This window comes from Emydura macquarii, unplaced genomic scaffold (genome assembly GCF_026122565.2).
Source record: "Emydura macquarii macquarii isolate MOO-44397 ecotype Brisbane River unplaced genomic scaffold, CSIRO-AGI_Emac_v2 contig_1363, whole genome shotgun sequence".
Classification (NCBI taxonomy): domain Eukaryota; kingdom Metazoa; phylum Chordata; order Testudines; family Chelidae; genus Emydura; species Emydura macquarii.
In genome coordinates, this window is record NW_027131500.1 from 369068 (window position 1) to 381868 (window position 12801).

At 41.8% G+C, this 12801-nt stretch overlaps 1 long non-coding RNA gene across 2 annotated transcripts; it reads right to left on the reverse strand.

The window, feature by feature from the left end:
* Nucleotides 1–8366: 8366 nt before the first annotated feature.
* Nucleotides 8367–10757, reverse strand: LOC137155564 (uncharacterized). Of its 2 annotated transcripts, none has more exons than XR_010920531.1 (3): nt 10628–10757; nt 9621–9784; nt 8367–8462 (listed from the first exon to the last, which is right to left on the reverse strand). It is a non-coding gene; the product is annotated as an uncharacterized lncRNA (long non-coding RNA). The 2 variants fall into 2 exon arrangements; XR_010920532.1 differs by lacking the exon at nt 10628–10757 and adding an exon at nt 10357–10511.
* Between the last annotated feature and the right edge of the window lie 2044 nt (nt 10758–12801).

The window sequence follows — 12801 nt, forward strand, 5'->3', positions numbered from 1 at the left end:
GGGCTACCTGGGCTCAGCGTGGGATGTGTGCACCCCATCACAGGGCATGTGGGTTTGTTGATCAGTTATGTTAGTTCAGTTAAACATCTAAAAAGCCTATTGAGATGTAGACTAACGCCTTTGAAGCAGTGTTAACTGATCACGTCTTATCCTAGGCGAAATCATGGATAACAGCTTCAGTCACATTGGCCTCCATCTGAATTGGACTTGTCAGTCATGATGAACTAACTGGATTGAACTAACATGATTGAAAAAAGCTCCTTTTTTGCCTCTCAAGACACGTCCAATGGGATGAATCCTGCATAAAGTCAAGTGTGTGCGAGCACTCATAAGAGCAGAACCTAAGGTTCTAAGTTCCTCAGTGCTGGGACCATGTTTCTGTAACTCACCTTGCTTGCTTCAGTCACTCAAAAATAATTAATAGTCAATTGCCATGACTGCTAGTCATGCTTCTTTCATAACCACTCAACTGGCAGGACCCAATCCCAACTAAATCATTTCAGCCAGGGCTTTGTCAAGCCACACCTTAAAAACTAGCAGTTCCCATGGAAGTCCATGACACTGTAATGGAGGAGGCTTAGCACTCCTGAAACTCAGATGACATTAAGCAATCAAGTTTGCCAAAAATGTTTTAAGAACAATATTTTAACAAATATACAAACCCTACTAAGGCATAGTCTCAGGAATGCCTTATGGTTGCTGAATGATTAAAGAATCATTTAGTTTTCAAAAATATGGCTTATCTGTAGTGCAAATAGAGATTTAGATTGTTAAAGCACATTAAATGAGACAGTAAAACTAAATTCATGTATATTTTCTGAACAATTTTCATTTAGCCAGTGACTGTGCAGCAATTGGACCATGTCAAATTGCTAAAAAAAGTCTTTAAACATTCATAAATAATGCAGTATACAAATGCTAGGCACACCAACTTTGTCACAAAAGAATAAAAACCATGGTCTAACACTTAAAAATATTCCCAGTTTTGTTAGATAAGTATTTTTAAAGGGAAAAAACCCTCCATTTTTTCCCATGTCTGCTTACATCTTCTACTAATATAGCAACAGGATAGCTGTCAAGTACACTAATTTAACTAACATCTGTCTGGGTGTTTATGCTTTAGATACAGAATTTATATATTTTTTCATTTGTATTTAGTAATATTCAGGTGAGTTTGTAGTTTTTGAATCAATTTTACTTCAAAAGAATAGACAAGTAAACCTGTAGGGCTGTTTACATTCTACAAATTGCTCTAGTCCATCTGTTTATATGGCTTAGAATAGCTTTTGAGTCATTGTAAATATTTCATACTCTAAATTCAGGGTTTTCATTTCTCAGGGTTTAATTTCATTTTTCTGAATTTATTTTTAGCAATTTGAGTTCTCCATAAATGTCAAAAAATGTTTTTTCGGTACTCTGATACTGTAATGAGAAGATTTAATTTTAGGTACTTCCCAAAATTGTCTAAATAGGATCTACTTTAATTGTTATTATACATATAATAAATTAGGTTAGTTTGAGCTCTTTATCCTTGGAACCCCTGGTTTAGCATTTAGTGCTTATTTCCTAGTGCATTTTAACAGTACTGTTTCAAACACCACTACATGAAAGTGCACTAGGGAACCTTAGCATGCACCAGCAGGATATATCTGGACCAGTTAATGTGCAACACATTAGTGCACATTGGAAGTCCATAGTCTACACAAAGCAGTAGTGCAGATAAGCCCTTAGATACATATCAGAGAGCAATGACATTGCCTGTCTAGAAAAGCTGCACTGGGAAAAGTGTGAAGTCTTCATGAATTGAGTAACTATTTCTAGTGCTTATTGGATAAATGGTTTTTATTTAGTTATTTTAATCTGGGGTGTTTTATCAGTGTTTATTAGTTAAAACCTAAAATCAGAAGTTATAATTTCCTGTCAACAACATGTAAAAATGCAATGATCCCAACAGCTAAGAAATTGTTCTTGAGCACAACTGAAGAAGATTGTGCAACAGCAACATTGTAACAAATATTAAAGCCATTACTTGGCAATGGATTTCATCTTTTGACTCACATCCAGAATTTAAGGATTTTACTCCTGTATTTCAACAAAGTTTCATTCATTCTATTTTCCGAGAAAGAAATTTGCAATGAACCCATGTGAGAGTGTATAAAATCTATCTCAGCCTGTGTAGCTGGATAAATATATAAATAGTTGTCCATTATTTCCTTTTCCTCTGTTGCACAGATACTGATGACATTTATAGACTAATTTGTTACAAGAGACTGTAATTATAGAATAATTTTTTTTGTCAAAGCACATCACTACCAGAAAAACTCTGAATCTCATTTACATTAATTCTCCTTTATACTACCAGGACAGTATAGAGTGCTTTAGTAAACAGAGCTCCAAGCCAGAAAATTGGGATCTGGATATCGAAAGCCTCACTGTAATGGAGGAACAAACTTCAAGAGCACACCCTCAACTGAAGACACTGTTGCAGAGGGTTCTACTCTAGCACCCTCTCTTGTCTGCCATTCTGTTTCTGCAGCAACCTGCAGCTTCCATGGCCCAGCCCTCTAGCCAGGTTACCAAGATAACCTAGGCCCATCCTCCCCTATGGGCTGCAGCCCAAATACAACTGTGTTATGCAGGTACACACTGCTCCTTACAAGCCATCACCATTTCCCTGGGCTGCTACTACCTTTTCCCTGTTTATCAGTCTCTCTCACAGGGCTGAAGCCTCCACCACTATTCCTCCCCTGGAGTTCTCCCCTTGTGTAGCTTCTTCCCCAGCCCACAACTAAGGCACTTCCTCAAGGCTACTCCCAGCCTCTGAGTGGCCCCCTGACCACAGTCTTCCCCCATCTTTCCTCTAGGCCTACCTCTTTGGAGTGCCATCCTTCTTTGCAGCTGGGCCCAATACTAAATTGGGCTTTACCATCTCCCCCTCTCAGGCAGGTGTAAACTGATGGCCTCATTAAGCCAGAAGACTATTAACCCTTTATTTGCCAGTCATCCCATCAGACCCAGATCTTAGGTTGTTTGGATCGGAGGTGCAAGTTTAGCCCAGTCTAGTGATAAAGTTCATTTGGTTCATTTGTAAAATTCAAATCCAGTTGTAGGTTTGGATCCCAAAGTATGTCACTTTCTTCCTCAAAATCCATAGTATGTGATCTGGGATATTGGTTGGAACCAACTGTAGTGATATGTGGTAGGAATGTTGTGAACCTACCTTTAGACTTCAGATCCTGTACCAAATAATAGAGTGATCCAATGTCAAGTACAACTCCAAGCAATGAGACTCTGGAACCAATTGCTTGAAAATAAAAGTCTTATTTACAAAGCAGTTGTGACTCACCCTGGGAGTGTGTATCCTTTGCCTTCACAGGAGGCATTTACAGGGTCTGAGCTTTCTCTCCAGAACTTGTCTGCAATAGACCATATTGCATGGCCAGAACCAGTACAACCACATAGCATGCCTATAAAACATCAGAATCTAGAGATGGACAAATGGATTCTGTCAATCAATACTAGTGGCATACACAGAAGCATGGAAAGCTTTGCCATATTTTCCTAAGTATTAATTTTTATGTTACAGGAGGCCAATGCAAACTCATAGTAAGACAGTCCTTGAAGCATTGAAAGATTAAGTTACTTGCACAAGGCAAAACAGGAAGTTTATGACAGCTGGGAATTAAACCCACATCACTTGAATCCCACCCTAAACCACAAGATCAGACTGCCTCACCTCTTCCAATGTGTTTCTACCGTGCCCTATTTAATCTATTTATCTAGGCATTTATAATGTTGAACTGCTTCATTCTGGAGTGTAAGTATAATTGCCTCTTCCTGCCCATCCAACTATTGCCTCTGCAGAGGCTGTCAAAGGCCGGCAATGTCAATGGCAAGTTTCAGGATATGGACATTTGCCTATGGAGAATTGGATAAAACCACCAACTAAGTCTGTTTTGGCTGGGAAGAACTTCTTCAAACCTGCAGATGGTTCGGGTTACATTTGATTTAGTTTAAGTTTTAGTGGAATGTCTCGTTTGTGTTTTATCTAAACTGATTTACTCAACTTCTGGCCATCAGGTGGACATAGTATGGCCAATCCCAAGCATGCAAAAAATGAGTCAGGCCCCCCCCAAAAAAAGTCTAAAAGAAAACAAGTTCCTTTCCACTGATAATAAGATGAATCTTTTCCTTTAAATATATGCAAGCTTGAATTATTTTGATTGTCTTGTTTACATTATTAAAATTATTCACCTCATCCCACCCACACCTACTAACATTTTTTCCCATCTTCAGTAACTGGTGTCATCCTCATTAAGATCAGCAACTTTTTGAAACACTAAACTATCAGTAGAATTGCAACATATTTACCTTGTGTTCCTGAGGAAGGAAATACAGTAAAGAACATCATTCTTGAGGTATTTGAATGCAAACCTTTTTAAAACATAAATTGCTCTGACATCTTTGGTTTGAACTAGAACTAACTCTGAAGAGTTACACTTCAGAATGGTTCAGATTCCCACATTCAGTTTTGTTTTATATCTAAATTATATAGAAACAACAGATTTTAAGACAGGAAAGAGTAGGACATGTTACCAGCTAAAGAAGTTCTTGTTCTGGGTGGTGAGAACTAGTCATATACTTCTAATCAATCTTCTAGATTAGGCTTAAACCTGATAGCTATTGTATTTGTTGTGCCTGTTGGCTGAGGAGATACATGTCTAATGTGTCTTGTGTCCCAACCACCTAGCCAACTTGTCTTTCCAATCAACACATACTCTGTGGGCACACTGACACCCACTTGATAGAAGGTTTCAGTCATTCACTTCCATGGTACCTTCCCCACCGCCTCTATCAGACTTTCTTCCACAGCCTACACTGGTGAAAGTTGGTGTAGACAGACTGCAAGGTGAATTTGGTACATTATCTTTTTTTGTAAAAACTATAACTAATTCGTAGTACTTTATCTCAACTCAAGAGGTACACTGCAGCACAAAGAAATTACAGTTTTAGTGACCTTCATCTTTAACATACGGCTAATAAAAAAGTGAAATATCATGGAGTCTAGGATGAAGGCAGCTGAGTTGGGCAGAGCACCAGTTGACCTGGATTCCAGCAATATCATGACTCACTATGTGACACTGAGCAAGTCTCTAAACTTCTCTGTACCTCACTTGTACCACATAGAAAAGGGCAGCTAACGATACCAACCATCTTAGAGCCCGTTGAGTTCTACGAATAAAAAAAATGCTACATATTAGCCATCATTTCTCTATTGTAAATATAGGTATGAAAATGTCATCTTTTGAGCTCTATGTGACGTATTTCCATTTTTATAGAGCTTCATTACAGCAGTTTGTAAAAGTGGAAATAGTTTACCTCTTTGCTCATCATATTTGTTAAATGCAAGACAAATTAGAGCAAAAGTGCCACCTAGTGACATATATCCGCAATGATTTCAAGTTATTTGGGAATATATGAAAAACCAATCTCCTTTTTTCTATAATTTAATCGAGCACAGAGTGGACAATGACCAAGAAACTAGACACTTTCAGATACTTGTGGTAACCTGTACAAGGGCCCACACAGGATACCTTTTCAGGGGTAAAAATTCATGCCCCCTCTTCTCCTACTTTTAAAGTGATATTTATAATTTTTAAAGGTCATCATATGCAGAATGGGCTGATGGAGGCAAGTTCACTCTTCTCTATATGACCACTTTCTGGTGAACAGAATTAACATTTCATTAATCAAACCCAAGGCATTATATATCTAGAAATATAAATACACTGCAATGAAAGGGATGCCTGGATTAGCAAGGACTGAGATTCACCATCATAAAATGGAACAGATCCTCTCTCTCTTTAAGGCTATTTTTATTGCTACAATGGCACAAAACAGACTTAAAACCATTGGTGGCTGGTGAAGCTACCACTAGGGAGGGAAGGGAATGGCCCACCAGCTGCACAGAGCAGAAGGTTGGCCTGGTGGCATCTTGTCTAGCTCTCTCACCTCCCACTTTGAAAGGTGATGATGACAATAGGCCCTGCTTAACCCCCCCCCCCCCCCACACACACACACACACACACCCCTACTGTTCTGGCAATATATTCCAGCATCAGGAGGAGGAGTCCCATAAAATCCCAATTTCCTGTGATCCAGGAGGAGTGCATATGAATTAAAGGTTAATTGTGAAAACACTTAGCACTTCTAAAGCACTTTCCATCGGATGACTTCAAACCACTTAACCAAAAACAAGTAATTAAGCTACACAATACTCCTCTGAGGCAGGCAAGTATTATCCCTGTTTTCTGGATGGAGAAACTGAGGCACAGGTGGATTAAGTCCCCTGTATCTACTGCCTTTTTAAAATCAATGGAAAGAGTCCCCTTGAGATCAAACCTTAAATGACTGGTGGGCCAATGTCACACTGTGAGTCTGTGAGAGGGGGCCATTATAAAACCCCAAATCATCACATTCCTAGCTCTGATTTCAACACCAAGCCAGGCTGCTTCTTCCCTTATCTGAAAAAGCAAATGAGTGTCTTTCAAGGGACGCTTAATTGATTACTGAACAAGCTAGGGGGTATGAGGGGGGAGGGAGGAGAGGAGAAACCGGTCTGGCAAGCACAGAGAAGCACTGCAGCAGCAGCAAGGAGTAGACTCAGATTAGGGGCGGGCAGGCTGAAAGCAGATTCAGACTGTAGTACTGCCTGAGCCCAGCCAGGTAGGCAGCCACAGGCAGAGAGTGAGGTGAAATTGAAACAGAGTGGAGAAAGGAAGTTAGAATGCTGGAGGCAATCTCATACTGCCTGCATGCCTGGAGTGCTGAGTTTTATATGCTCCATGCAGGTAGGTTCCAGGAGGCTGAGGGGAACCTGTAGGGAGTATAAAAACCTTCTGCCTTCCTAGCAGGGAGGGCAGGTGAAAAGCTGGGCCCACCACGGTCCCTCAAGGGAGGCTCAGCCTTCCCTTGCCTTTAATACCAACTGCCCATGCTTAACACTGGCCTGAGTGACCAGCTGAAAAAAATCCACTAATGTAAAGGTAAATCCTTGACTAGCAGGGAAATGACATAGCTGGCTCCGCCACCACCACAGCTCCTGATGTAGGGATGTGTGGGATAGTTGCTATACTCCCTAGGGGGTTGTTGCTGCAAGGCATCAGTTAGAACAGCCTGGTCTCAGGAAGCCCTGAAGATCAGGGAAGTATGAAAGTGACATAGCTTTGCCACCCAGCATGTGATATATTTGCTCCGTCCTTACCTGATCACCTTGAGTCATTGGCTGGATCCCAGATCTGGAGTCATCATGCTGATTGAGGCTTCAAACAACTATTGTATCGATTGCTTGCTACCCAACAGCATTTTCAATGTAGCAACAGGAGAAATTAGAAGCTCATTATCATTATTGATTTACAGTGCATCTTTCACACTGCACATATACAAAGGAGTCTGAAGTGGTGTGGCTGGTTGGTTTCACTCTCTCTTTAATGGGGTTCCCTTCCTCTGCCCCACCCCGTTCAGCTCACAAAACAAATTTAGTTTTATACTCAATACTGCTGGCTAACAGGAATAGCTTTTCCAAAGAAACTACAACTTCATTCACAACATAAAAATCACAGGAAAAACTATCCACTTATTATTCCAGTAGATGCTGGAGCATGAACATTTAATATCCTGTTTCTAGTATGTTATTGTCCAAGAGATCCAAACTCACATAGCCCTCCACTGGAAGTGGATATGGACTTGAAATAGTGTATAATAATTTGCAAAAAAATCAAATCAAATCTGCCAGTGGATTCTCCCTACAGAGCGAAGAGTAGGCAAAGACTGAGAACCCACATTCCCATTAAATTGGCCAAATACTTCCACTGTACAGAGCTGCATTGCAAATGATTTTTGTTCTACCCAATCCCATGCTTTCAGACAAGGGATGCACAGTGTTTGTCACAGAATAATGATTTTGCATGTTAAATCACAAGCAGCATCCCAAAAGATTTCCTTGAAACACATTAAACCTTTAGCCTTTAAAAGGAGAAAAACCCTGATTATAATAATTTTAAATCACATTAAACCCCGAATTGTCATTCGTATTTCCATTTTTTAAATTTCTCCCTCTGTCTTCTCTCTGGGAAGAGACAGTTGTTTAAGGCAAATTCAGATATTAAACTAATGGGGGGGGAGGGTACATATGAACCTAGGTAGCCAGACATTCTGCACAAAAGACAGCTATAGCTCACCAATATATGAACTCCCCCTTCTTGAATAATGGCTGGGTTTTTCAGTTGACTAAATAAGCAACCTTATTGTTCCCTCCTCTCAATGAACTTCTGCAGAAGGAGAGTGAGAGAGGCAGGCTGTAAATTTCGTTTGATCTTTATTATAGGCATTTTTTCTTAGCATGACTCCAGACATCAAACCTCTGAGGGTGCACCTCATCCCCGTCCCCAGTGTGGGTCAACCTTCAGCAAGATATAATAGAACTCTGAATTAGACAGTGTACCAACAATGGTGGGGGAAAAAATGTAATGTAACTGTGAAGGAAAGTAGATCTGAACCATATAGAAACAATCATTTACATTATTATGAAGTGTGGCCTGCAAGCAAAGAGAAGTGGCTAGTAATAGATGGTTAGTTAAAAGGAGTGCATTTTAGGAAGACTGGAGAAAAATGAGTTTGCCCCTCTCTCCTTCCAGTGCTTCCAGCAAAGAGACAAGATGACAAAAGTGAGGGAAAGAAATGAAGGATTGGGTGAGGCAGGTGAAGGTAAAATTATCAGAACATAGAACTAATGACCTGGTGTGCAATGTTCTCCAGGTGAGAAGCAGTAGAATACTACAGGGCAACCATATTCTGGAGTTTCTGAATGGTCTTCAAGAGTAGCCCTATGTATAGATGGGTTACCCACTACATATTACTGTATTGCAATAATCAGCCTGGGGATGTCAAACACATGAATAACTGGGGAGTGCCACATCCAAACCAGAACCTTTGACACAAGCACAGATGGGGAAAAAGCACTCTTGGTTACTCCTCCTATCTGGGCAGCCAGACTCAGCATATGCTAGGCCATTTATCTGTGTTGTGTGGGATTTGGGGAGTTGTTTCTTCTTAATTTAGTAAACTGTTATACCAAATGCGGGAGCTGATCCCAAAGAAGTGGGCTGCAAGATGAGGAATCCACCTATACCACATTGCAATCTGCACCACAGGATGTGGAACTAGCTACCTTCCACTGTATTATGGATGTACAAAGTATTTTCTGTGTGAATTAGATTATAAACTCAGGGGAACAGGGACCAGGTCTCTTCATCTGTAAAGTTCTGAGTACACTAATACCGCATTATAGTGAGTTAGTAATAACAGTGGGTGTTCTTATGCTTGTCTAGGCAGGATTGTTGCATTTGCATCATCCCAGGGTAACTTACAGATATGATTGTGAACTTGATCTATTTTCAGTTTGGCTAATAAACTGCACCTAGACTCACTATCAATGATGTTTACAATTAATCAGAACAATAAGTATTGACCAACTGTGTTTCTTGTTAAAATAATATAAGTCAATCCTAGTGTTAAGAACAAAACTGGTAATAGTCTATGTGACAGGGTGATTTACTCACCACCAGATGGCATCTCCTTCTGGGGAGTAGGTCTGGCAGGCTGATGCCCCTTCCAGCAGTTACACTCCACCACATCTTAGCCTGCAACCACTCTCTCTCTTCAAGAACTGCAGCATCCCCTTTGTAACTCAGTCCTCCATCCAGGTCACCATACACATTTTCCCCTTCAGGAATATCAAAGTCTTTTTTCAGCAATCTTGGTTAGTCTTCTCACTCACTGCCCCAGGGTGCCACATCAGCAGTGACTAGCAGGGAAACCCAGGCCCACCTTCTACTCCAGATTCCAGTTCAGGAAGCCCCTATTCAAGAGCCAAGGTCTGCTCCCTTCTAAGCCCCCCTGCTTTCCCCTGAGCCCCTTCCTTACCATCTCATACTCCCCTTTGGAGTTGCCAGCCTCTCAACTCCCTCCTTCCCAAGAGTCACCACAGGCTACTTATCTCTAAAGCCACCCTCTCCCCAAATGCACCTCCCTTTCCCCCCAGCTTTAATTCTCCCAAATTGCAGCCTAATTGCCTGATTGGGCTCACTTGGGCCCTGCCAGAGCTGAATTAGGCCATGTGGGAAATACACCCCATCCCAATCTGTTTTTTAAACCAGATTTCTTACAATATTTAGATTACTTTTTTCAAAGGAAAGAAAAATAAGATAAGGGACATTAAGACCCAGATCCACAAGCATAATTCCCAGTTTTGGCTCCACTGCGATACACAAAACTTGCACTGAACCCCATAGTCACCTAAACTTAATCAGTGACTAAGTTTCCAAGGTAAAAGTTCCCTCGCTGCCAACGTTTCTGCCTCTGGCCTTGTGTGTTGCTGCCTTCCTCTAAGTGTCTGGATGCTTATCTCCTGCCTAAATCACAGAATGATCCATGAATAGGGGAAGAGCAGTGTTGAGCAGCCTAACTTGCATGCTCAAATGCTGCCTATTGGATTGCATGCTAATCAATATCTGGCTGGAAGAGGTGCCAATCTTATAATTGTTGGCCCAGTGGTTAGCGCACTCACCTGGGATGTAGGAGGTGCAGGTTCAGTTCCCTCCTCTCTGCCACAGGGGTGGTGAAAGGATTTGAACAGGGGTCTCTGACCCCTTAGGAAAGTGCACTAACCACTGAGCTATAAAATATTTGTGGGGTCCTCCCAGTCTGTCCTGTAGAAGCTGTTCTTCTGTGGATTAAATAATGAAAGAGTAATTAGAGCAGGGGGACTGGCCACTGAGTCTTTCACCTCCCAGGTGGGTGTCCTCACCAGTGGATTACAGTCATTCTCTTTCCCTCACCCAATGACTGTTCCACTGTGGATAAATTCTTAAATACCCATTAGGCCAAAGAGTGAGCAAGTCTATCATCCATGATTAGGTCATGCACCTGGGAGACTAAAGATTCTGTCCACCTGCTCTAATCACTCTTTCATAGTTTATCTACTAGTAGAGCAGCTTGAACAGGAGAGATTAAGGGTGCCCCACTTCAGACTATGTCATAGATCAGTGGTTAAAGCATTCTTTTGAGAGATCTGTGTTCATCTTCTTCTTTCTAGCTAGCTGAGAAGGAGAAGTGAACCTGGTTTTCCAATATCCTAGCTGAGTGTGCTAACCACTGGGCTAGAAGTTATAAGGTACATAATGCTACCTTCACATCTTCTTCCTCCATCAGCCATTTTGTGTGGCCTGAGGCAAGCATCTAAGTCATTTCTGCTAGAAATGCCCTAAGTGCTTCACTGCCTGACTCCAGGTTCCTATTTATGGACTGTTTAGCAGAGATAGGCACCTTTCTCCAGCCTGGACTTGGGCCTGTGAAAGGGGCAGCATCTCCCATGAGCTAGCCTAGAGGGCTCCCTGGCTAGCATGTTGATTTTTGTGGATCGTATTCTAAGGCATCTCGCTTTCTCCTTTTGTAATGTAGGGCGCCTACACGCCTAATGCAGGGTTTGTGGACTGCAGCACCTCCTATCTGTGATTTCCATGTCATGCATCTGACGAAGTGGGTTGCAGCCCACGAAAGCTTATGCCCACAGAAATGTGTTAGTCTTTAAGGTGCTATAGGACTCTCGTTGTTTTTGCTGTCTACAGACTAACACGGCTACCCCTCTGGAGTGTTTCTATGGATTTTTAAGTGCCTAAAAGTTAGCTGCTGCTAGCTCAGCGCTACAACATTCTGGATCAAGGCTAAACTGCCTTTGATTTATGGTAAACTCCTTTTTACATCACAAGCTGATCTCACACTTAACATTAATGAGCTTGTACCAGTGCATCTGAAGGACCCAAAGAGCCACGTGTTGTGCCCTTCCCATTAGTCAATAGCCCCCAACACCTTCCCCTTAAGCATGCAAGTTCCCTTTGGAATCCTGTTGTAACTGGGTGTAGCTGCCATGCCTACATTGTACAAGCCTCTACAAGGAGAGTAAATATCCATTGAGATAAACCATGCCCTGCAGAGCCCCCTACCATGTCTAATGGCTCCTGCCTAGTTCCCCTCCATTCCACCCCCAGAACAACCTCTTTGCTCCCAGGCAGCCAGTATCTCTCACACAGGAGGGATTCTGTATTATCCAGGGGTAGGGAGGAGTATGCCACAGCCTGGGCACTGGAGATGGGGGGGGAACAAAGGGTTAGTCTCCCCAGTTTTTAAACAGCCCCCCCTTTTGAAAACATGAACTTGACAGGAGTGCAATGGGGAGCAGCCCCCCACTTGGTCTGTGACTGGAACCGGGTGGTGTAACAGCAGAGCCCCTTCCCTGCTGGCATGACAGAGGGGCGGCTGGGCCAAATTTGCATGAACCATGTGCTATGTTGCAATGCCACTGAAATTTGGTTCATTTTAGTTGCTTGCCATGCCTACTTTTGCCGTCTTTCCTGCACCCAGGCATCAGAGAGATTTAGCTCCCTTTCCGCTGTAGATTTGGAGCCTTCTGTGCTCCATTTTGCTCCTCTCATCTAACCTGCACTGAAGAAAACACGTAGCCCGAAATGTCCAACTTCAGCTAAAATAAAATCTCTCTCCCTTTTTGTTCACCTAAGGCTTTAAAATAGTCAAAGCACTTTAACTAACTGTTTGGGTTAAAGTAAAATGTTCTCTTGGAAAAAAGCCATGGCTGTCAATTTACATTTTACCCCCAAATGAAGTTTTATGGCCAAATGTTAAATCCCTGAAAACAATGGCATTCCTAATAGAAATGTAAAACCC